Below are 24879 nucleotides of genomic sequence, written 5' to 3' on the forward strand. Positions count from 1 at the left end.
ATTCACTGACAACCTAGGGCCCTAGGGACAATCGCTCACTCTTACTCACATACATATATTAAAATTGTTGATTCCAGGCAACCCACACAACCTGTACCTATCCATGTATTGGCTGTGTACTGCTTGCATCACACAGACTCAGCCCTGAACTACAGTCCTGTCAACTGCTGCATTCACAAGGCAAATCTCTAACCAACACACTGCTTGTAAGGATTACTATAATATGATATCATATATATGGATCTGCCGCATTTATGCAAGGAAATATAGTTGGCTATGTGGACACAAGTAATATCCACATGGGACTATAGATACCCAGTCCAATAGTATGTATTCCCTAATAATCAGTAGGCCTCATGGTTGGAATATTCACTACATCAGTCAAGGGAGATGTTGAACAGTGGGGTCACATGATATTTGGACTATTGTCTATCCCAGCAGATCATGTGCTGTCATTCCTCCACCCCTGACACAGTAGTGTCCCCATATAACTGCTTTAACAGTAACTCAGTAATGGTATATCAGCAGACCAGGCAATCTCAGGGCTGTAACATAGAACTCGATCACACATTGTATGTCACACGTAAAGCAGGAATAGCAATGTACATATTTATGATGTCGATTGTGTGATGAATGACTCCTCTCTGTCTGGCAGACTAAGTGGCTCAGTGAACTAGAGAAGTTAGCATGGGTGATGGTGTTGATGGTTCTAATCTGAAAGTAGTCACATCTTTTGCATGTGAGGTATTATTATGTTGGTGTTTTCACAGACTGTCAGTCTGCATGTGATGTAACATTATGAACCTCAGTAACATATTAAGTACAGCAGACAGTTGGGGAATGCTGTGGACATTGTGTGAAGTGCAGTAATGCAGAAACAGGGACGGATGTCATTGTCTATAGCACACAAAATCCCGGACTGGACTACAGGTAGGTGTGTCCTGGAGTCACTTTATAAGTACTGACAGTCCCACTGGGCATGCCCATACACTTAGTTAAAATGAGTGCATTAGTTAAAATGAGTGCATTTCTGTTGCCTCTTCATCAAAATGATCTTTTATGTATAGATATGTCTATACATACAGACATATACGTATACATATCCTTGTGTCCCTGTCTCTCTCTCTCACATACAAAGCATATCTATCTCTATGTAGTGTCAAATAGATACTTCTCACAATCAGCCTGCAACTGGTTCCACAGCTATCTACATGCAAGCCAGCAATCAGTAATCTGGGACGATAACCTATCACTTCATCTCCCAGTTACTCTCGGAGTTCCCCAAGGGTCTATCCTTGGCCCTCTACTATTCACACAAGCATCTCTTATACAGTACGCAGATGATTCAACTCTCATCTGCTCTGTCCCCACTCTACCAGAACTACAACAAATCACACATGAATCATTCTCTTCTGTCGAATGTTGGCTATCCAATGCTCTGCTCCTACTCAACCGAAGTAAGACAAAACTTCTCCTGTTCCAAACTTCCAAAGCCACCCAAAACACCCCCCACTTCAACATTCTCACCAAAGACAATACTGTCATCTCTCCATCAGAACACACAAAATTACTCAGTGTGGAAATCGACAACAAACATAGATTTGACACCCACATATCTCTCATAATAAAAAAAGTTCACAAAAATCTTGGTGCATTATATCAAAGCCACCAATTCCTAACCAAGTTGGCTAGAGTCTGCATAGCCAATTCCCAGCTAATCTCCACCCTACTCTATGCATCCCCCATACTTACCAACCTTAGACAGACAGACCTACACAAGCTGGATGCTTGTTACAACAAAATTGCTAAATTTGCCACTGGAACCTCCTACTGCAGCCATCATTGTATCTCCCTTAAAGAACTAAACTGGCTAAAACTCCTACAACTCCTTCACTTTAATCAACTCACCCTCACTCATAAACTTATTAACCACCCTCATAAGATCTCTTCCCTTCAAACCCTTCTCCAACCCTATCACTCCACTAGGCTCCTAAGATCAAGCAACAAAAATCAACTCACTGTTATCAAACCCAAAAACTCAGCAGGAGAAGCCATATCTTCATGTACCATATCTAAACCTTGGAACAATCTTCCGACCTCTATAACTACTTTACCTTCCAGCAGCCTTTTCAAGACTGTACTCAAATTCCACTTAAATTTGCAATGGCTTTGTCCTTGTTCTAATCCAGACTAGTACCCCCACCCTTACCTCCCACCTAGACTCTTAACCCAACTATACTACTGCCACTACTAACCACAGTCAGAATTAGCTAGTTGTCTTTACATACTTTAAAATCTTGTCTGACAGCTTTGTTACTAATATTATAAATGACAAGAAACTATCTTAACTTACAACATTTACTGTATATATTGTTGATAATCAATATTGTGTTATTGTATTAAAGCCAACAACCTGTAATGTTGTTTACTATTGCTGCAACTTTGTATCTCTATTTATCATGTACATGATGTGGAGCTTTTCTCCCCGGGCATCTGCTGAAAAAGGACCAGCATCCAGTCAGAATTTCCTAGAAAACAAATAAATAAATATATATATATATATATATATATATATATATATATATATATATATATATATATATATATATATATATATATATATATAAAATAAAATTATACATAGACTCTCCCTATATATCTACATGACACATATATATCATACACACACAGCTACATTTATATATACATCCCTGTTGTATGCATAAATATGTGTGTGGATATTTGCATTGTCCTACATACCTGAATAATGGTGACTGAATCTGCACTATCATACATCCATACTGTTGCTTAAAGGATCCAGACTAAGGGTGCAACAGTACATAATCCACTTAACTACAGACACCTGTGCCTGCTGGATGTCACCACATAGACAAGGTGAGCAGGTGGAACAATGTATAATGTCAAACATGCATGGACAGGTTACATTGTTCCTGCTCACAGATTTGCCTGTCTAAGTGCAAGCAGTGGCATATGGCCATACTGGTAACTGTACACACATAGCTAGGATAATAACAGTTATCTCACTGCTAGGATACTAGATGCAGATAACAGTATGAAGCACGATTACTCTGTTGGCCACAGATTCTGTTTAGCACAAGCCTAGATTGTGTAATGCACAAGCACTGTGCCTGCAATCACATATATAACAGACTTAAACTGTGGCATGTGCGATAAGTACTGTGATCTATAGTGTTAAAGACTGAATAGGTAGGGGTTCTAATATCACTCCAGGCTACTTTGTGTGTAAAACTACTGACATGGCCTCATGGGCTATCCACCTGCAATGGTTATGTACTTTTTGGCCCTGTAACTTGCTGCTGGCTTCCAAACTTCCCTCTTTATAAGGCCTGATGATATAATCTACTTTAAGGCTACCAGCTGACTGTGTAGTATCAGACTATAAGCTGTGACATGTGTGATAAGTACTGAAAGCTATAGGTTCATAGGTTCATAGGTTGGTACTAGGCTATCAGCCCTAGGGCCTATACAAGCCTAGCCATAACAATTCCCTGGATATTTCTTCCCACAATATTTACTTCCCTGGACCCCTGTCTAGCAGGGCAACTGATGTAATCCCCAGGATGAATTTCTTATCTCCCATCCAATTGTCAAGGTTCTTTTTGAAGAGGCCCAATGAGGTGCTCTGCTTGACATGTATGGGCAGTCTATTCCAGAGTATGGGGATTATCTGGGTCAGAAACCTATCCCCCAGCATGTTTTGTTCATTGTGATGACAAGGTTTAGATCCCTGGAGCATGTGGCTCTGAGAGATTGGGATTTCTTTAAGTGGAGCATGTCCAACAGCTTAGGGTTTGACATGGCCTTGTATGTTAAGCAGAGATCACCTCTGTGTTGACGATATGCCACAGAGTATAGCTGGAACTTTTTTAGATGGTCAGCATAGGGCATCTTTTTAGGCCTGTGATTCTTTTAGTGGGGTATTTCTGTGGCATTTCTAACTGTTGCAGATGTCTTGTGAGGTACATACCAAATGGGGGATTGTACTCTATAATGGGTCTAATGAGGGATGAGTACAGTGGGACAATGACCTCCTTTTTTCTGGATGAAAAGCCCTTAGTGATGAGGTGTGCCACATAGAAGGATTTCCTGACTATTGTGATGATGTGGTTATCGAAGGTGAAACCACTGTCTACCTGTGTCCCTAAATCTCTCATCACACTTTGAGTGTTTAGTGCACTGCCACCTATGTGGTAATTCATGGGTACATGTTTTTTCCCAAAGGGGATAACTATACATTTCTTGGCATTAAGCTTGAGCCCATGGCTCTGGCACCAAGCATCTGTTTCTGTAAGACCCTTTTGTAGAATATCCACATCATTTGGGGATTCAATAATGACTCCCAGTTTGCAGTCATCTGCGAACTTTGTTAGCCAGAGTCCCTTAGTGTTGGTCTGTACTTCAGTGAAGTAGATGCAAAACAAGAGCGGTCCCAGGACTGAACCCTGAGGTACTCCACTTGTCACTTGTCTGGAGCTGGCTACTTTTACAGTCTGGGTTCTGTCAGTAAGCCAGTTGGTAACCCATCGTGTGACATAGGGATTTATGCCCAGCTTAGTAAGTTTATCTATGATTCCCGAGTAGGGGATGGCATCAAACACCTTGGTGAGGTCCAGATAGGCTGTGTGGACCGCCTTACCCTCGTCCACAGCTCTGCAGACTGATTCAAAGAAGTCAGTCAGGTTCAGGAGACAGGATCAGCCCTTCAAAAACCCAAACTGGGTGGGGACCAGTGTTTGAAGATTGCCAATGTCTTTGTTTATAAGTTCCATGATAATGTGTTCCATGCCCTTTCAGATCAGGCTCGTCAGACTGACGGGACGGTAGCTCCTGGGATCCAAGGTGGATCCCCCCTTGTGGGCTGGGATAACTGTAGATGTGCGCCACTCAGAAGGCATGAAGCCTGAGGTGAGACTATGATTAAACATGACACTTAGGTGAGTTGCCAGTTCATTTTATAGTTCATATAGTACACAGCCCGGGATGTCATCTGGTCCCATGGATGCTGTATTCTTAGTTTTGGACAGTGCGGTTTCCACCTTTGTGGCCATGATTACTGGAATTTGGCAATCTTTTGGTATTGAGATGGGCCCTTTAGAGGGTGGGGGGGAGAAGTTGGCACTAAATCGATCTGCCAGGATATTGGCAATATTCTTGGGATCAGTATATTTAATGCCATTCTGTTGGAGCTCAGAGCAGATCTGAGCATTGTCATTTAGATTCTTGACATAACTATAGAATGCCTTGTGGCAGTCTTTGGAATCTTTGGCAATTTTATTTTCGTAGCTAGCTTTGGAGGATTTTATGAGGGATCTCAGCTTTTTACTGAGGCTGGTAAGAGAGTTTTTTGCATCTTGGGATTTTCCTCTTTTCTGCAACAGTTTCTTCCCTCTGTTGTATAGTTTGTTTATGGCAGGGGACCACCAGATTGGCTTCCTTTTTTGGAGGAGAGCATCTTGGTTCTATTTGGAATGGCATGATTCATACACGAGTGGATGTGCTCGTACAGTGCCTTAGTGTAGGATTCAGCAGTCGAACTTTCAACTCCCATTTGCATGGGTGTCATGAAGTTTGTCACGTCTGACTTGAGTAGCATGAAGTTGGCTTTGGAGATGTTTTTTACAGAGGTTTCCTTACTGGGGGGTGGGGGTGGGATGTGGATGTCAAGGGTGATTTGCTTATGATCAGACCTGACCAATGAGGGGGTGACCACTGGTGTGGAGCATTTATCTCCCATGTTGGTAATGACCAGGTCTAGGATATTGGAGCCCCTGGTGGGACAATGGATTAGTTGATCCAGGGCATTGGAATTTATGAATTCCAAGAACCGTTGGGAAAAGGTGTTGGTACCCGAGTATAGTGTATAAGACTTGATAGGTAGGCATTTTAATCTCATTCCAGGCTACTTGGTGTGTGTGTGTGTGTGTGTGTGTGTGTGTGTGTGTGTGTGTGTGTGTGTGTGTGTGTATGTCCATATGGCATAAATATGATCACCTTGGTAACTTAGAAATAGGGTTTTGTAGAATTTTATTTGTAGTGTGTGACATGCACCCCCCAAAGGACTGACCACAACAAGGCCTGTTGATGTCATCAAGCATATGTCCTAAACTGATATTAGTAGCAGACATGAGTTGTGTTGCGTGCATCATATACTCTGATCTGTAGTATGTACCATTTACATAGGCAAGTGTTTTCATTTACATAGAACCAACTTGTACTATGCGTGTGCCTTGGTGTGTCCTGTACACAGTGATTGGAAATGGTGCTAGCCACAATGTAGTCATATTTGTGTGTGAGGCTGTTAGAGCATTCCACATCATGTTATGGAACCATAGGACATTTGAACTTCACTAGCATAAAGGCCATACAGCTCTCACAATCGTAGACATCTTTATACCCATAGTTACAGGATTAGCACATATTGCCCCAGTTCAAGAGGGACACAGGCAGACATCCTGTGTTGAGATGATGGTCGCCCAGCCAATCATACAGATGGCATGTGCTAAGGTGCACTGACATGCTCTGTGTGACAATAGGCAGGGTTCTGTTTCAAGGGTGTGTTGAAGTCTGCTAGACAAATCTCTCCCACAAGCATGCAGTACTAACGTCACATATGTGGTTAATGTCCTTGGAGTGAGTTATAAATCTACTATGCCTCCTACAGATAGCCAGCATATGCAATCAAGCAAGGTCACACATTGTCCTGTATGCAAGGCATAGATCACCTCTGAGTAGTCTATATACCACATGCGACAATGACACTCATTGCAGATGATGTCCATTGACCATACACTGAAGACATGAAGTGCCTTTGTGAGGGACCATTCTGTTGGGTATAATTGTCAGTACTGTTTGGAAAGGTACATCAATAAATGGCCATTGCACTCCGATATTGGTATGCTGAGGGAAGAGTACCTGCTGGTTATGAGTACATCACTACAGGTGATTGTGGCCTCAGCTATGCCATATGATTCCTACCATTCCACTGTAGAGACATGGCGATCTGAGGCACAGCAGGTGTAAACCTGTGTGGCCAGGTCTGTGTGCCTAGTTCTTTCACCCCTAAGTATGTACATCACATGTTGCGACTGATGTGCTACTTATCAGGTACATAGGTCTAACTGATGTTAATGATACTACATATATATTTGCTGGAAATGATACTACATATATATTTGCAAGGAGTTTATGGCCATTATTATGTCAACAGGCATGTGTTTGCAATACCATCTTGCAGGATAGTGGCATACCACAGAGACTCAATGAGTGCTCACAATTTGCAGGCATCAGCCAACACTGTTAGCCACAGTTAATCAGTAGTCACATGTATTGTGGTTAAATGGATTCTGAGCAGTAGAGGATCCAGGACTGTGCACTGTTGAGCACTGCTGCTTACAGCTCAGTTACTGGAGGCGGATGTCCCTATGTTGTGCATGTGTGCCAGCAATGGGCCACTTAGTGACCCCTACAATGACAGTATTGTGGATACCTAAGTGGGTGCTTTGTAAATGTTGACTCAGTGGGGGATATAGTCAGATGGCTTGGCTCAGTCTAGGGTGTTGTACGCCCTGATGTACCCTCACCCAAGTCCTTGGTGACTGTCTCGGAAATGTCCACCACATGCAGCAGTCATGCTCCCCCTGTCACACATCCAAACTGTGTGCAGTCAACTGTGTGTAGATCACATATATGTGTGCTGATCATCTTCATGATGATTGCCTTTATGGGCATACAGATATGGATACTTAGACAAAGAGGTGTATAGTTATGTTGGTCAGTGGATGCACCATCTCTGTGCAAGAGTATAACAGTTGCCGCTATCCACTCAGCTAGTGTGCAGCCAGTGTTTTCAGTATGATTGCAAGGGTTTTCCCAATAGTGTTAGTAATCCTTGTCAGATCACGTGTGGGATGTAGCCTGGAATGTTAGCATGTGCAATAGATGCTGTGTATCTTCCAATGAGAGGCCAGTTACGAACTGCTCTGTAAATATGGCAGTTACGGGAGAGGTTGTAGGAATGTCATGTGTCACATGTGGTGGCAACAAGGGAGTGCAGTTGATGGAGACAGTGTGGGAATACAGGTTAGGTAGAAGTATAGACCCATCATATGTGGCATCATGATGTATGAGGTCACCAACAATCTGGGCCTGTTCTTTGAGGTCACACATGTAACTGCACTGTGTGTTCTGGTACTGCTTTGTGTAGGAGGCTACTTTTGTCACTTACCATGTCTACACAACATCACAACAACACTATGTGCTTCTTTTTGCTGAGCGGATAGTGCCTCCATGTTAGGGGGAGCACCCTCTCCCCAAATATCACATAACACTGTCCACCTGCTAATGGCAGTTGTCCACCAGTCAGGTTATCTGAGCCATGTCAAGCCTGTGTCCTCCTGTCATATACAGCCGAGTTCATGCAGTTGTAATGCTGCTGACATAATGCATGGGAGTAGAGCTCTACACACTTGCCTGTCCCATCTGAAGGGGGAGGTGCAATCATGCTATGTCAACCATCCCACAGGAGGTAATAAATGTCTTTCTTGACATATATGTCTGTAGAGTCTGCAAGGGGGGGTACATGCTGGTAGTTCTAAGGAGGCTGATCTGTGGCCAGATCCCGCCAGGGAGGACCTCACATTGGGGGTGCTGTATTGGTCATGCATATTGGTAAACACATGATACAATACATTAGCTCCCAGTGTGGGGATGTAATGGCACTGCTGCAGGGCATTGTAGGTAAGGACCTGGACCATCCTTTGGGCAAGTGAGCTGCAGCATGACTAAGCAACACAGTGTGTACATATTACAATTCCCTAATGTGTTTGTCTGTGCTCTGTACAGACACCTTGCATAAATCTCTTCTTGCAACCTGCTGGAAGTAACTGCAATACTTACTTGCACAGAAGACACTTTGCAAGTAGTGCCAAGCCATGCCCCCAGATCTCTGAGTCATGTCACCTGAAATGTTATAATAGGAGTTAGCACTAACACTGTTGTACACCTACTGACACTGGAGGAAACACTGTTACTTTTACTCAAGGCCAGATCATGCCTACAAACTGTAACCGGCAGAGCCCATTGACTGTTACACTATGCAATGGATGTTGTACATAAGTCTCAGTCCGCCAACCATGGCTTTACAAAGTATATGACAATATCAGGCCAGCAGGCCTTGCTGGAAACTGTGTATGTCTTGTATAGAATGTCATGTCAGCTGGTGGATAGGCAAGTGTCTGACAGTCATACTCTGGGAAGATAGCATTGTGTGTTCTACTGTTTATATGCAGATGACCTGAAACTGGGTAAACTGATTACATGTGTTACAGATAAGGCATGTTTGCAAAATAACTTGACAAAATTGACCATTTGGGCACAGGAGAATAATATGCTGATAAATACATCAAAAACTAAGCATATGATATTTGGGAGACATAAATTGAAAGGTGAATATTTAATACAGCACACAGTGACTGAAACTGTAGATTCATTTAAGGACCTCAGTATATGGGTAGATTCAGCTATCAGTTTTTCTAGTCATATCAACCAATTGGTTAATGATAGTTATAGAACTATAGGTTGTATAAAAAGATTTATAAAGTCTAGGAATCAAAAATGATGGTCATTGTTTGTTAGGTACATTAGACCCAAACTTGAGTATGGAATAACAATATGGAAACTCTATAAGAAAACAAGCATGAGTAAACTGAAACGAGTACAGTGGAAATATACCAAGGGCATCCATAGATGTGAAAATTTAAGTTATTATGAAATACTAAAATATTACCCGTGGTGGTGGTGCTGCGGTAGCGTTGTCGCCTCACAGTAAGACGCTGTCTGGTTCGATTCTCAGCTAGAGCATCATCTGCATGGAGACATGCATGAATGGGCATACCTTCGTTGAAGATTGTGCATCAGGGCTGGTAACTTGGCACGTAAAAATCAACTACCAATCATTAGCGGAGCGGAGTTCCGCTGTGGCAACCCCTAACCGGGAAAAGCCGAAAGACACAAACAAACTAAAATATCTCAACTTGTACAGTGTCTCATAGATTTCTAAGAGGAGATCTTATTCAAGTATATAGAGCATTTAGAGAAAACTACCTCTGGAAATGTTTGGAATTATCAAAAGTACTAGAGAATTATCAGACAACCTATGTAGAAGATGCTATAAGAATGAGACATGTACTAATTGGTTCTCCGACAGAGTAGCTGATGCATGGAACAGACTACCAAATTACATTAAAACAAGTACTAGTTTAGATGTTTTTAAGAACAGCTTGGAAACTTATTATGGGAACAAGTGTTATGGTGCATTGGCAAGCTAGAAGGACTTTTAATACCCGCACTTGAAATATTTGTATGTATGTATAGCATTGGGAGACCTATTCTACAATGATGCCAGTCACTAGTGCAGTTCACCATCCTCCATTATTGGTGTAACCCATCTACATTTTCCCTCTCTGCAGTCACAGCCACTGTCAGTGACCTCTGTCTGGGTACATTAGCAGGTGATTGCATATTAGGAGTTGTCACAGAATCCCACACAGAACCAACAGTTATCCAGGATGGCCTAAGACACAGTCAGTTGTTCTCTGAGGCATTGGCAAAGACTAAATGCCACTGACTGCACAATACTATTCTGTGGGAAATCATCTACCCCTACAAAATATTGTAGTGTCTGCACACCGCTCACATTTGAGCCACTGCACATGGAGTTATAGACACTGAGTAATGTAGCCTTTGGCCTTTACTGGTTGGTAAGATGTGGGGACATATTCACTGTTGTACAACCTATACTGACAAGTTTGGGATGTAAATCCCAGACTGTCACTGCTATATTGAATGTGGTAGCAATCACCTATCATTGTGTGCAATGGCACCCTTGCTATGTCACTACACAGGCATGTCGTACAACTGTAGCAGCCACACAGGTTCCATGGTACATCAATATACAGTGTAGACAGCATGTCCTATGGAGTCCATGTCACAACCGTACATGTGTAGTCTGTCTCCTAAATGCTTTGGAGGGGATGTGTATCCGTACAGGGAGGTGTCAGACCCCACTGTGTACCTCCTGTGTATCCATGACAGGATTAACATATGTCTCACTTGTTCTACATGCCTACAACATCACTGTGGTATACATAGTACGTGCTGGAGAGACAGGTATATAACAGATAGTTCAGCCTACATGAAACAGGCCCCCAATGCATGTGAAGTACACATCTGCTGTGACACACATTATGTGGAGGTTACACAATGGGATGCAGAACACAATCATAACTGGTGCCAGGCAACTGTCTGTACTGGACACAGGATATCTGTAGATGGGTCATCTCCATCACCACAGCTTATAGATGTGTGAGTTCCCCAAACCCCCGTAACACTTATCAAGGTTAGCAGACCTTTTCACAGATTAGGGATGCATGAGTACACTGAATGTTGGCATTGTCCTTGTTACCCTTTTATACACATATGAACCTATGGAGCCATGCACTTATAGTGCTGTACCTTGCTGAAGACATATTTCTGCTGTGTTGACACGCCATCTTGTGCTGCTTTATTGCCACTGTGTATCCACTGGTTATCCCAACAGACTTCTGAAACAGAAACATAAACAGGTCCACGACACACCTGTCATTGTGTAACTATACAGCCATTACAACATCATACAACATAAGGTACACAAAAGTATGTGGTGTACTTATGACAAATGCCAGCATACAGTATTTGTTGGTAACCACTTCAAGTGGCATGGCAAAACAACACTGCATAACACAAGTACATATCAACTAATATAGTCATCCTGTGCATCAGACACATAGCTTAATTTCCCTGTGTCAATGGTGAGGATGACAGGGATGTGGCACAGGTGTCATCACTTATACAGGGTGTTGTGTGGGGGTGCAGGAGGCCTAAGCAGACCCAAATGGTTGACAGCATGTGTGTGAGTCAGGAGGGAAGCAGGTAAGATGGAACATGGAAATGTGCCATGTGTGTCTGTAGATGGCCTGCATTTGACAGTGGTGTTTGAGTGTGTGCGTGTACACAGTCTAGCTCAGTGCTAGCCCTACATGTGTGTATGCATGACAGCTTTGGACTGTACATGGTAAAGTTGACAGTTTACCATCTCTGGCCCTGAACATGGGAATTGGCTCTGCCAGGAGTTGCACTGGCACCTCCATGCCTAAGGACAGAAGTGGTGCTAGTACCTAACTGTGACTGCAGTCTGCTGGGACTGTGTCCCCCACAGGAATGCCCAGAACTGTGAGCCCATGGCCTGCCACATTGTGGTGTGAACAGCACACTCCCTCTGTAGTGCTGGATGTACTGCCACTACAGGAGCATGATTGCACATGGCTACATGGACTCTCAGCAGATGGGGTTTCTGACCTACATCCATGAGTCCAATGCTCAACTCCAACTATACATTCCAGCACAGACAATGTGCTATCCAGGACAGACACTGTCTTAACCCACCTTCTGTCCACTGCATCAGTGAACCGATCCATGGTGTCCCCAATATGGTGGAGGCAGTCACTGATGTCAGACTGTGCTGCACCCATAACCCTAAGCATAGGTCTGATGTTTCATTCAGAACTTGCCTTTGCATCCATGACGGCCTGAAACATAAGCGAGTGACCCATGATGTGACATCTGCAACAGGTGGTGGATGGACAGCAGGCCTCCTACAAGCATTCCTGTCAATCTGCCTGTGTGGGACCTCACCCCTCTCTGGCTATGGCCAGTGTGTACACTCACTGGAGCCATAGTTGCCACACTTTCCTGTTCAATGTCCCCACCCTCTGACTGTCCAATATCTGTGGCCTCTGGGGACTGGGTATGTGTGGGCATACTGCATGTGCAGTGACAATGAGGGCAGAAGAGGGATGTCAAACTCTGGGACAGATTCATCCCCCAAAACCCCCACCTGTGCCACATTGTGGCTACCATCATCATCAGAGTATGAGGACACACTGACATCACATTGTGTAAGGGACAGACACCCCCCCCCAGTCACCTGTGATAAGAAAGGAAAAAGCAGTACATTAATACCTGCACTATTATGCTCTGTAGTACTATGTTGTGATATATGCAAGACTCTATACACTGTCATCACATTGACAGACCTGCTGAAAACCCAACCTCATATAGTAGGACATGAGGACAGTACTTTTCTCACTAACAGCTGTAGTTACTTGAAAATAATACCTCATTACAGTGCAATCTCATCAGCAACAGTGAGGTGCACTGTTGACATTTGTGTAAACTCTGCACAGTTGACACACATGACACTCTGTAGTTTTCTGACAATACCATCACATCTATCAGTGTGGTCACACCTACAAGGCATATGTATGAGTCTAACATGTGTGTAGTCAGAATATATGTCTGCAGTTGGCAATCATGCCGACAGTATAGCAATGCTGGCAGCAGGCCTGGGATGACAGTTTAGGGATTACAATGCTGTAAACCTACATCTATATCAAAACAGTGTCATGCTTACCAGGAGCAGGACCATGGCCTTGTCCGGTACCTAATGGACCTGTGAAAAGTTGAGGGAGAAGTAATGTCAGCACCACTGCATGTTCCACCACCACAAGGCAATACATCTATATATCTCACATTTACAGTAGTTACAGTTTAAATTGTTATATTGGTTGAAATCTGAGCATGACAGTCAAACTGCAGTGAACCCACCCCAAAAACAGACAGACTTGACATCCACGTAAGGCTATGTACACCCTGACACACATAATGCTTCAGTGTTGCAGTGCTGATCAAACTAAGCTTACCTGCATGCTCCTCAGCTGTGGATACTGTGGCACCCATATCCATGAAGTAGGGTGTGATGGATGCCTGGGAGCTGTTGTGTGTGCCTAGATTTGTTAGGAATTCCTCAGTGGCTGAGAGTGGTTGTTCCACTGCAGACCCTCCACCAGTGGTGCTATGATCCCTGGCTTCATCTGCTGCTGTTCTGCATGCAGCATTGATCATGTCCATTTTGCGGTGTCAAACCTGCTCATATGTCCTGGTCTGATGACCAGTGGCAATGACATCATGAACAAGGTCAGCCCATAGTGCCTCCCACTGTTCCCTGCTGTGCCTCTCCCTGGATAGTAGGACTTCATGGTGTTGATGGAGACCTTCCAGTGCATCTGTGAAAGCTGTACGGCATCTTGCATACATGTTCCCTGAAAGGCAACAACATGGGAACACATGTCAGGATCACATTCGTGGAAGTACACAATGTTGAGATACAGCAAGGACAGAATGGCTGGCAATATCCACTGCTTGATCACACATATCATATTCTACAGTGTGCAAACATACTATGTATGTGGATACAACTAGGATGCTAGTGATAGTCAGATATTCCCATGTCTGCCATGACAGATACTGCTGTATATTCATACAGATGACACTGTTGTAGTGTGTCTCCAAGGGGCAACCCCCCCCTGATAATATGTCAAACCAACTGTGCCAAGCAAATAGCAGTGTGCTATTACAACCACTGTAAAGGGAGAGTTCCACAAGCCCAGTGTGCCACATTGACAATATACATTCCACCCTTGATGTCTTGCACATCCTCTGTATGTGTAACAAATCTGGAGATCATTGACATGTAATTATAACAGTTATAAGAAAGGCTTAATGCTGTAATCCCTATTCCTCATAATTATAGTCAGACATCTGCAGCCTGATGTAAACAAGATGGTTACATACCTGATGGAGTGCAGTAGTTCTCTGCTGATATGTGCTGATAGTTAATACTTCACATATCTGAGGTCTGTGTGAGGAACATCTCATACAGAATGGTTCACCATAGCCAGCTGCTTGCCTTTTTAACATGCTTCTCATCAGGAAGTGATTGCCTCTTAAACAATTTGTGGTTCTGAAATGCTAATTGCAGATAACACAGCTGATTTGCACTATCATCAGCCAATAACATGCAACCACAGTACAATATATAAGGCCTTCATGTAGATTAGGGGCCCTTTCTGATATGTTGTGCTGGACATTACTGGGCTGAGGAGACTACTTCATCACAGAGCATAGGTCTGTAGCAGCAACTTTTACATAGAGATGTGTGTGCTACAGGCTACAGCTGCTGCTGCAGGTAATAACCATAGGCAGAGAGTGTGAACACTTTGGAGGACAAGAAGGTGTAGGAGTAACTGTGGAAGCTGTGTCAGCCTTGTTGTAGAGGCAGAACCAGAGTGAGGCTGCCCTTTCTAGTCCAATTAAGGCATGTGTTTAAGGTAAGTATGTTAGGCAATGCCTGGTATCACTAACAGAATACTATGCAACATGTTTGTTGTGTCCTTGAGCAGCATAGGGAATAAATATAACATTATGTCAACCATTTGGGAGATTGTCAGGCCATATGTTGCAGTCTGTTAGTAATTTGGAGCATGTAAGAGAGCAGACCGTGTTATAAGCAGGTACTTCAAATGTGTATGTAAGGTGTGCAGCAGTGCTAATCTGCAATGTGAGTTTGAAAGGATCGTGTACTGCACTCTGATAATAGTGGACCTTATTTGTATTACCTGAATTAAAATCCTCTGTGAATGCATATTAATGCATGATGTCACACTTTATGCACATACCTATGATACAGGGATATGTGAAGTGTGTTTCTGTCTGCAGGCCTATGACTGTCATCAGTGAAATGCAGAGATTTCATTTGATATGCATTGTGTGGATAAAGAGAGCATGACTCAGTCATTATTTGCTAGTGTCACAATACTATAATTCCACTGCTATACACCACTGGATTTGAACCCAGGTCTGTGTGTTTGGCAAAATGTACTGTTTGCGAGGCATTTAACAGACTGAATTACTGAGTTACTGCTACAGCAGGTGTATTTGCAAGATATATGGGCACACATACTGGCTGTGACAAACATTTTCTACATCCATCGGTATGTGCATGGCTTTATAAGGATGTATGTCTGCACCAGGGTCCTAGTTGAACATGTATTTTTGCCATTAATGCCTTAGAAAGTGTCTTTCTACATGTTGCTGATAAAAGGGCACATTTACCTGCTAATACAGGCCTCACTTACATCCATTATCATGTCCTTGGCTATCTAGTGATGTACTATTACACCAGAGTCCAAGGGACACTCCCATTTTTTCCATTACTTTTTATTCCAGTTTGTGCTATATGGCACACCACTCAGCTCGACTGAAACACATTAATGACTGCAATTGGCAATTACTATGTTTTGCTTAAGCCATCTGTTTTAATTAAGAGTTGCGTGGAGTGGCAGATTAATGCAGTGGTCTGCAGGTATGATGGTCTTGGGACTGAAATATGGGTCAGGTGTTTATTTTGTAAGTGCATATTACAATTTTAAAAACACATATTCAATATAGCTCTATTTAGCTGAGCTTAGCAAAGCTCTGCAATGCGGCACGTCACTTTAAAAAAATATAAAGAAAAGAAAAATGGGGAGATTGGCAAGTGGTGAAATGGGGTGCAAGCAGGGGGAAAACATAGTGAAAGGCAGGTAGGGAAGTGCAGGATGAGTGTAGGAAAGAACCACAGCTATCTATTTTTTGTACAGCAACAACTTTGCACTTTGACAGAATTTGTACAGGAATTTGAACTCTTACCTCCAGAGAGAGGGGTGAGGACAACATAACTGTGTTGTCAAGCTAATTGGACCAAATTACATGTGTCCAGTGAACACGTGCAAAATGGAGATCTATGTATGGGACGATATATTTTTTTTTGGAACAGGTGCCTATTTTTTTTCTTAAGGTGAGAGTGGAATGTTGAGGAAGGGACATAGGTATGTGTGGGGGAGGTTATTTGGGTAGGTGAGGATGCATTTGCAGACAGATAAGACAGACAAGACAGCAGACAGGGGTGGTGGGTGACACATGAAGGGGGTGAACACCTTGGATAGGGAGGGTGTTCTGCAATCTAAGTCCCATGTGCCTCCACAAGACAGCAGTGTGACTCATATCCCCACCCATGGGACTGTCAGCACTGCTTTGTCACTGACCTGGCGGTGGCAGTGGTGGAGGCTGGGAACTGGGGTGAAGCTGCTCCAGCAGGTTGGCCAGCATATTCTCAATCTGGTGCAGGCAGTGGTCAAAACCACAATAGACTATCCTGCACACCAAAACTGGCAGCTCAGCCTGGGTGACAACTCCCAGCGCTCCCAGAGGTACTACCCAGTGCCACAGAGGGGGCACAGCTGGTCTGGGTCCAAGACATGCTGGAACCTGGTGCCACAGCCGGAGGAGGCAAGGTAGGCAGATCAGCTGGAACTGGCCTACCTTGACGTCCTGTGGCAAATGAGGTATGTATAGCAGTATGTTAAGGTTAGTAATAACCAAACCATTGTTAGTATTAAAAGAATGAAACATCATATTTATTAATCCAAATACATATTAATGCATATTATGTGTAACACAACATTAAGTAACATAACAGTCAGTATGTTAACAGCATGCCAGCAAAACAGTTAGTTTAACAGAATATGTTAATATTAGATCATAATAAAACATAATAATAAATCACATTTTACCAAAATATAGTTAGTTTAATAAAATATGTTAATATTAAATCATAATAATAAATAACAATAATACATAAATGAAGTTAAGGGGTGGGGAGAGAGAGAGAAACATTCCATTATTGACAATACAGACTATATCCCTGAAAACACTGATAATAAATACTCTATAGGTGTGTAGTGTCAGTTTTGAGTATAGTGACTACAATTCTCCTATAGCTGATGTAGCACATACATACCTCTCAAGTTGTGAGCATGGGTCAGTTTGGGCCAAACAAAAACAAATGCAGGTACATAACTACACAGAACAGTTTCACATAATGTGGACTTGTATAACTACCAAGGTGTTCTGTAAGCAGATTTGGTAATACATTGCAACTTAAGGTAATCATTTTACTGGTAATCCTGTGACAGATGGATTAGGCAGTTTTAATTACATTACAAGAAATCATGACACTTGAGAGGCATGTTTATGTACAGTACATAAACTAGACAGCCGTCATGCCTTATCTGGCAGGCATGGGGATAGAACTCAATAGCTGCGACTGCAGGGGACATCTGCAAATAATGTAACAATTGACTGCAGCAACTTAGTATAGACATGCAAGGAATACAGCCATACTGGAAATATTTAGACAGATTTATTTAGGAATCAACAATGCTGCTTAACACTTTATTGATATTGCTGATAAGTGTCTGTGAAATCTGAACACAGTATCTGCTCATAACATGGGCTATCTCAACCATATACCCTTTGTTCCTGGAGTGGGAGAAAATGAGAGCATTATGTGATATGTGTTACAGAACATTCGTTCTGCATTCTAGAACTATTACAGTGTTATATTTGACTGCAGTGACAGTAGAACACACATGCATGGAATACAGCCATACTGCATTTATTAAGACAGATTTCTTTAGGAATCAACAATTCTGCTTAACACTTTATTAGTGTTGCTGATAAATGTCTTTGAAGTCCACACACAATATCTGCCCATAGAGTGGGCTATGTCACCCATATACCCTTTTTACCAGGAGTAGGAGGAGCAGAGACCATTATGTGACTGATATTGGCCTGGAGACAGTGTTACACTTGACTGCAACAACCTTACCATAGGCAAGCAATGCATACAGCTCTGCAGCAATGGTTATGACAACACAATCCTGCTGTACATCATTTTACTTACTGTTATTGGTATTGTTTATTGCAGTACAGTTGTTATTGTTCATTTAAAGAAGCAAAGTGCAACCACAGCAAAATCACCAAATTCACTTAGAACAGTGACACTGATGGTCAATAAAGACTGGAAAATACAGATTTAGCATAAAAAATTTAATTTCCGCTTTCGTCTCACCAAGACTTCATCAGAAAAGCAAATGAAACAGTAAAACTGAAGCAGTACATCTTAAATACATTCCTATTACAAACAATTAATCAATTAACCAATGAAATTCACATTAGCTCAAAACCATTCAGAAATTTAAAAAGACATACATCTTGTAACCATTTCAAACTCCTAAGAACAAGTATAAAAAAATGTTTTATATTTATTTATTTTCAGTTTGATTACCGGGGAGGTCCACTAGGCTTGTGGGCCCATTTTCAGTGGAGGCCCGGGGAGAAAAGCTCCAGAAGTTTAATTACAATAAAAAATTACAAAAAGAAATTACATAGAAAATTACTTAAAAGAAAAAAAAAATTCAGAGGCAATTGTATTTCAAATAACAGTTATCAATAAAAGAATAACAAGTAACAATTTCAATAGTTCAAGAGGAAATATTGGCTTATGGTTTGAAATCAGGATGTACTAATTAAGAATCTAAGTAGAGAAATTTAAGGAGGTTAGGTAGGAAAATGAGGTTATCCAGGAGAGAAATGGGAGGATAACTTGAGAGGTATGAGCTTGAGAGTGCAATTGCATTTCCAGTTTTGACAGAGGTAAGAATGAAGATGGTTTTTGAAGATGTTAAGGTTGGTGTAGGAACTAAGTATGTAGGGCAGAGCATTCCATTTTTTGGCTAGGGTAAAGGATAGGAGCAGTTGACCTGCTGGGCACTTAGGTTTTTGTATGGTGATTAGGTTTTGGTTAAGGCTGTAGAATGTTTGAAAGAGCAGGGCAGTTTGTGGGGTGGAAAAATAATTTGTGGGCTGTTGTGATTTGGAGAAAGTCAAGGTGATTGGGTAGTTCAAGCCAGTTTAGGGAGAGGAGGGAGGTTCAGATGAGAGGAGAATTTTGCATTTGTGGCAAATCTTGGAGATTTTGTTGTAGCATTGTTCCAGTTTGGAGGTAAGTGTGGAAGATAAATTAGTGAGGAGGGGAGCACCATACAGAAGGGAGGGAAGAAGGAAGGTAGAGGCAAGGGTAAGTCTAGTGTGAGGAGAGAGGAAGTGGTTGTTTATATATAGTAAGTCAAGTTTTATGTGTGTTTTTTTGATGTTTAGTTGGATATGGTCATTAAATTTTACTTGGTCATCAATTATAACGCCGAGAAGCTTGCTGGAGGAGACAATCTCAATGGTGGAAGTGTTGTGGCTGGTGATTAAAAATGAGTCCTTATTTAGAGAGGATGATTTAGATGGGGTGAAAAGGAGGGTCTTTGTTTTGTTTGCATTTAGGGCGAGATGATTTTGGAGCATTCAGTTTTCAGTGGTTGAGAAGGCAGTCTGTGTTATGGCTTTTAGTTCTGCTAGATTAGGGGCACAACAGATTAAAGTGAAATCATCTGCATACTGCACAAATTTGGTGTTGGGAATGGCTTTGTGGAAGTCATTAATAAAGATGTTGAATAGTAATGGGCCGAGAATGGAGCCTTGGGGTACTCCAGTAGGTGTATAAAGGAAGGAAGAGGTAGCTTGGCCCCATTTCACAGCTTGGGACCTGTTTGAAAGGTAACTGGAGAACCAAGAAAGAGTTGTTTGGCAGAGGTTGAGATTAAATAGGTGGTTTAGAAGGTGGGAATGAGAGATGGTGTCAAAGGCTTTGAATAAGTCAAGAAGAAGAGAGGAGACTATGTTACCAGAGTCACGTGCTGAGTTGACAGAGTGCAAGAAGGAAAGAAGGGTGGTGGTTGTACTATGTCCAGGGCGGAAGCCGTGTTGAGTAGGAGAGAGAAGTTGGTGTTTGGTAAGGAATGGAAAGAGCTGCAGGTGGATACATTTTTCAAGAATTTTGGATAAAGAAGAGAGGATGGCTATGGGACAGAAGTTGGAGACAGAGCAATTTATGCCACGCTTGTGGAGAGGCAGAATGAAGGCAAAGTGCCATAGTTTGGGTATGTAGCCTTTGAGTAAAGACCTATTAATTAGGATGCTGACGGGAATGGCAATAGCGTCAGAAGAAATTTTAAGGAAGGAGGATGGAATGCTGCCAGGGGCATTGGAACAAGGCTTTAGTTTTTGGAGAAGTTTCTTTATTAGGTTGGTGAATACAGATTTGAGTTTGAAAGAGAGGGCAAGGGATACGGGGACTGAAGCTTGAGCGGGGGGGGGTTATTGTTGGTGAAAGTCTTGGTTAGATCAGTGATAGAAGAGGTGAAAAATGAATTGAAAAGGGAGGCTATTTCAAGGTCAGATTTGCTGGTATCAGGAGAGGGGTTGTTTTTATTACCTGGTCTAAGGAGGGAATTAATAGAGTTCCAGAATTGTTTAGGATTTCTTGCATGGTGCTCTTGAAGTTTGATATAGTAAGACTTTTCATCTTTAATGACTTGCTTTTTGACTAGGTTTCTTAACTGTTTATATTTAAGGAAAATGTGTGGATACTTATGTTTAAGGTGGGCTTTCCAGGTTTTATCTCTTTGAAGCATTATCTTTTTAGTTTTGTTAGTGAGCCAGGGGGAGTTCTTTGTTTTGACTCTTTTAGTTCTAATAGGGCTTGAGCGTTGAGGATAGTTAAGAATGTGGAATTGAAGTAGTCAATGGCTTTGTCTAATGCTAGTATTTTTAGGGGGTTCCAGTTTGTTAGCTTAAGACAGTAAGAGAAGGAAGTAGGGTTAAAGTTAGATAGGTTACGAGTATGAATGTAGTGGTGAGAGTGGGGGGGGATGAGGGAGTAGCTTGAATGGCGAAGGCAGGGAAATGGTCTCCTAGTGGGTCAGGAGAGACTCCTGATTTTATGACTTTGTTAGGATGAGATACTAGGATCCAGTCAAGTATTGTGCCAGGGGGTTTGGTTTTGGTGGGTCGAGTAATGGAATTAGTAAGTTGAGTGTATTTGAATAGGTTGATGGCTATTGTGGGATTAGTGTTATTGATTTTTCCCCAGTCAATAGTTACATCACCCAGAATGACGGTTTCCAGGTTAATATTGGAGGAGGTCCAGGAGAGGAGGTCTTCTAAAGTATTGGTATTGTTCCCAGGGGGAATATAAAGGCAGATGATGCAGATGCTTTTATGATTATTAATTTTTAGTAAACCAATAACAATTTCAGATTTGTTGAAAGAGAGTATGGGGTTAGGGTAGGGAGTAATGGACAGAAGGTTGGAATAAAGTAGAGCTACGCCACCACCTCTTTTATTTGGTCAGTCAGACCGGAGACAATGAAATCCTGGAGGAAGGAATTCTGAGTCAGTAATATGAGGTTTTAGCTATGTTTCAGTGATAGCAGCAATATCAGGAGAGTTGTGACTAAGCCAGGCATGGAAGAGCGTTACTTTATTTTTTAAGCTTTGGGCATTAATAGTGATGGGTTTGAGGTTTTTGTTAGAGGGTTTGTTGTTGGTGTGTGGAAGATTAGTGGGAGAGATATTGGGGCCTGGTTTTGGGTGAATGTCGCCTGATAAATAAAGGTAAGGAAGACGGGGGTAGTATTTTTTGGATTTGTATTTTGTTGGAGGAAGGTGGCAAGGATTTGGTTTAAGGTTGCAGTTATAATTTATGGTTGGGAAATGTTTTAATTTTGATAGAAGGATAGGGTGTGAGGAAAATAAGGATGCAGAGCTATTATTGTAGTGGGAAGTAAGAAGGTTCTGGGGAGTAGGAGGAGGAGGGAGTATATTGAAATTAGTATAGTTGGATATTTGGTATAGGAATAATAGAAGAAAGGGGAAGGATGAGAGTAGTAGGAGTTTGGATGAAAGGGTGGGCATGGTAGGTAGATTTGGTAGGAGGTGATAGAAAAGAATGGTGATGAGTTGTAAGGAGTGTGCGGGAAGTAGTTAAGAGAAGAAAATGAGGGGGAGGGGAGAGGCAGGTGTATCAGGACTGGTTGCTAGAGAGAGAGTGAATGGTAGGAGGGAAATAAATGTAGGACCACGGGGGGTGGGTAGGAATTGGGGGCAGGGTAGGGGAACGGAGTGATCCCGCAGGGCGAACGGAGTGGGAAGAGCCAAGGAGGCAGGCCCGAGAAACAATCAGTGACCCTGAGGCTGGAGAAGGAGAAATATAGCTGGGGTGCAGGTATATGTTTGAAAAACTTCTTTTAAAGTGGTTTGATTAGTGTATAACTAGGACCTTTGTTTGGTTCCTGAAGAAAGCACTAAATGTAAGTATATGAGTGAGTGCAAGTAGTATTATGGTATCTTTTAAGTAGGGTAGTGACACTTTTAGGTAGGGAAAGTAGGTGAAGCAAGGAGAGGGATGAGTTACTGTTCTATTTGTCTGGAGTAAGCTGCTATCTAGTGGAGAAAGGAGGGAGGTACACTTTGAGGAAAAGATATTCCACAGAGAAGGTAGGTTTATAGAGATTAGATAGAGTCAATTAGGGAGAGGACTGAAAGACCAAGGATGAGGGGGGCCAGTGGAGTGACCAGTGGTAGGCTGCTTTCACACGCACCAAGGTAGAATGTTGCTTAAGGTTAGGTAGTGGTAAGAAAAAGTAAAACAAATGCAAGATATTACATACACTGAGTCTCCTTAGCAAGGGAGAAAGGGTCCCAAAAATTATTATGGCACAAGTTGGATTGTTCACTGTCTTCTTCTCTTTGGGAGGGAACTCCTGTCTGTTCAGTGAAGAAGGGGGAAAGCACTCTTGGGAGCAAACTGAGTCTCCTTAGCAAGGGAGAAAGGATCCCAAAAATTATTATGGCACAAGTTGGATTGTTCACTGTCTTCTTCTCTTTGGGAGGGAACTCCTGTCTGTTCAGTGAAGAAGGGGGAAAGCACTCTTGGGAGCAAACTGAGTCTCCTTAGCAAGGGAGAAAGGGTCCCAAAAATTATTATGGCACAAGCTGGATTGTTCACTGTCTTCTTCTCTTTAGGAGGGAGCTCCTGTCTGTTCAGTGAAGAAGGGGAAAGCACTCTTGGGAGCAATGGGGAAGTGAGAGCAGCAGCCTAGTCACCAGGCAGAAATGCACTGAGGAGGGAAGACGCGTGTGGCCCGGAATTAAAAAAAATCTAATAAAAAAATATAATTTTGTTTACAGAAACAACAACTGTTGTGTTGCTTCAGTTTTACTGTTTCATTTGCTTTTGTGATGAAGTCTTGGTGAGACAAAAGTGGAAATTAAATTTTTTTACCCTAAATTTGTATCTTCCAGTCTTTATTGACCATCAGTGCCACTGTTCTAAGTTAATTTGGTGATTTTGCTGTGGTTGCACTTTTTTCTTTAGCTGGTTCGGAGTCAAGTGTTTTCTGATGGCCGAGATGGAAGGGGATCCTTTAATGGATATGACTCTACACTCTACACCATCGGTGGGTGAAAAAGGTTTGTTTCATTTATTGGTGACTTCATTAAATGAAATACAAAAGACATTAAGAATATTGGTATCTAAAGAAAATCTTCCTGCTGAAACAACATCTACTTCGGATGATGAACGAATGATTGTTATAGACTGTAATGTTCCAAGTGGCCCTAGTGAAAATAATTTGGGGTCTGGAGCTAACATTAGACCTATGCAGTATAATGATGTACGCTCTTTTCTGGACAGCAGGTATGACCCTTTTTTGAAGGCTGATTATAATGTGGCCAAAGCTAGAGCTGATGAGTTCAACTTCAAGAGTGACAGTTTGTGTAGGTTACTGAAAAAGTACCGGTCAGTGGATCTGGAAATTCATTATTTCCAGAGATGTGATGAACTTGAAATAATACCTAAGGGCTTAAGATTCTTTAAATGCCCTAATGGTACCAAGGCCACTGATCCTTTCTTTGATGAGCTAACAAAGTTTTTCAACAACATTGATATTCAGTTTTTAAAATTACTGATAGATAATAACAAGAAGAAGTTGTCCTCTCTTAAACATGATATCATGAAACTTGATGATGAACTCAGTTCTATGGTAAAATACTTTGACTCTGGCAATTTATATGATCAGCTTCTAAAAGAAGTTGAGAGTCATGAGAATGAAGTTATAGAGCGTAAGCACA

Source organism: Protopterus annectens, chromosome 2.part1 (assembly GCF_019279795.1).
Source record: "Protopterus annectens isolate FY-2018-M chromosome 2.part1, PAN1.0, whole genome shotgun sequence".
Classification (NCBI taxonomy): domain Eukaryota; kingdom Metazoa; phylum Chordata; order Ceratodontiformes; family Protopteridae; genus Protopterus; species Protopterus annectens.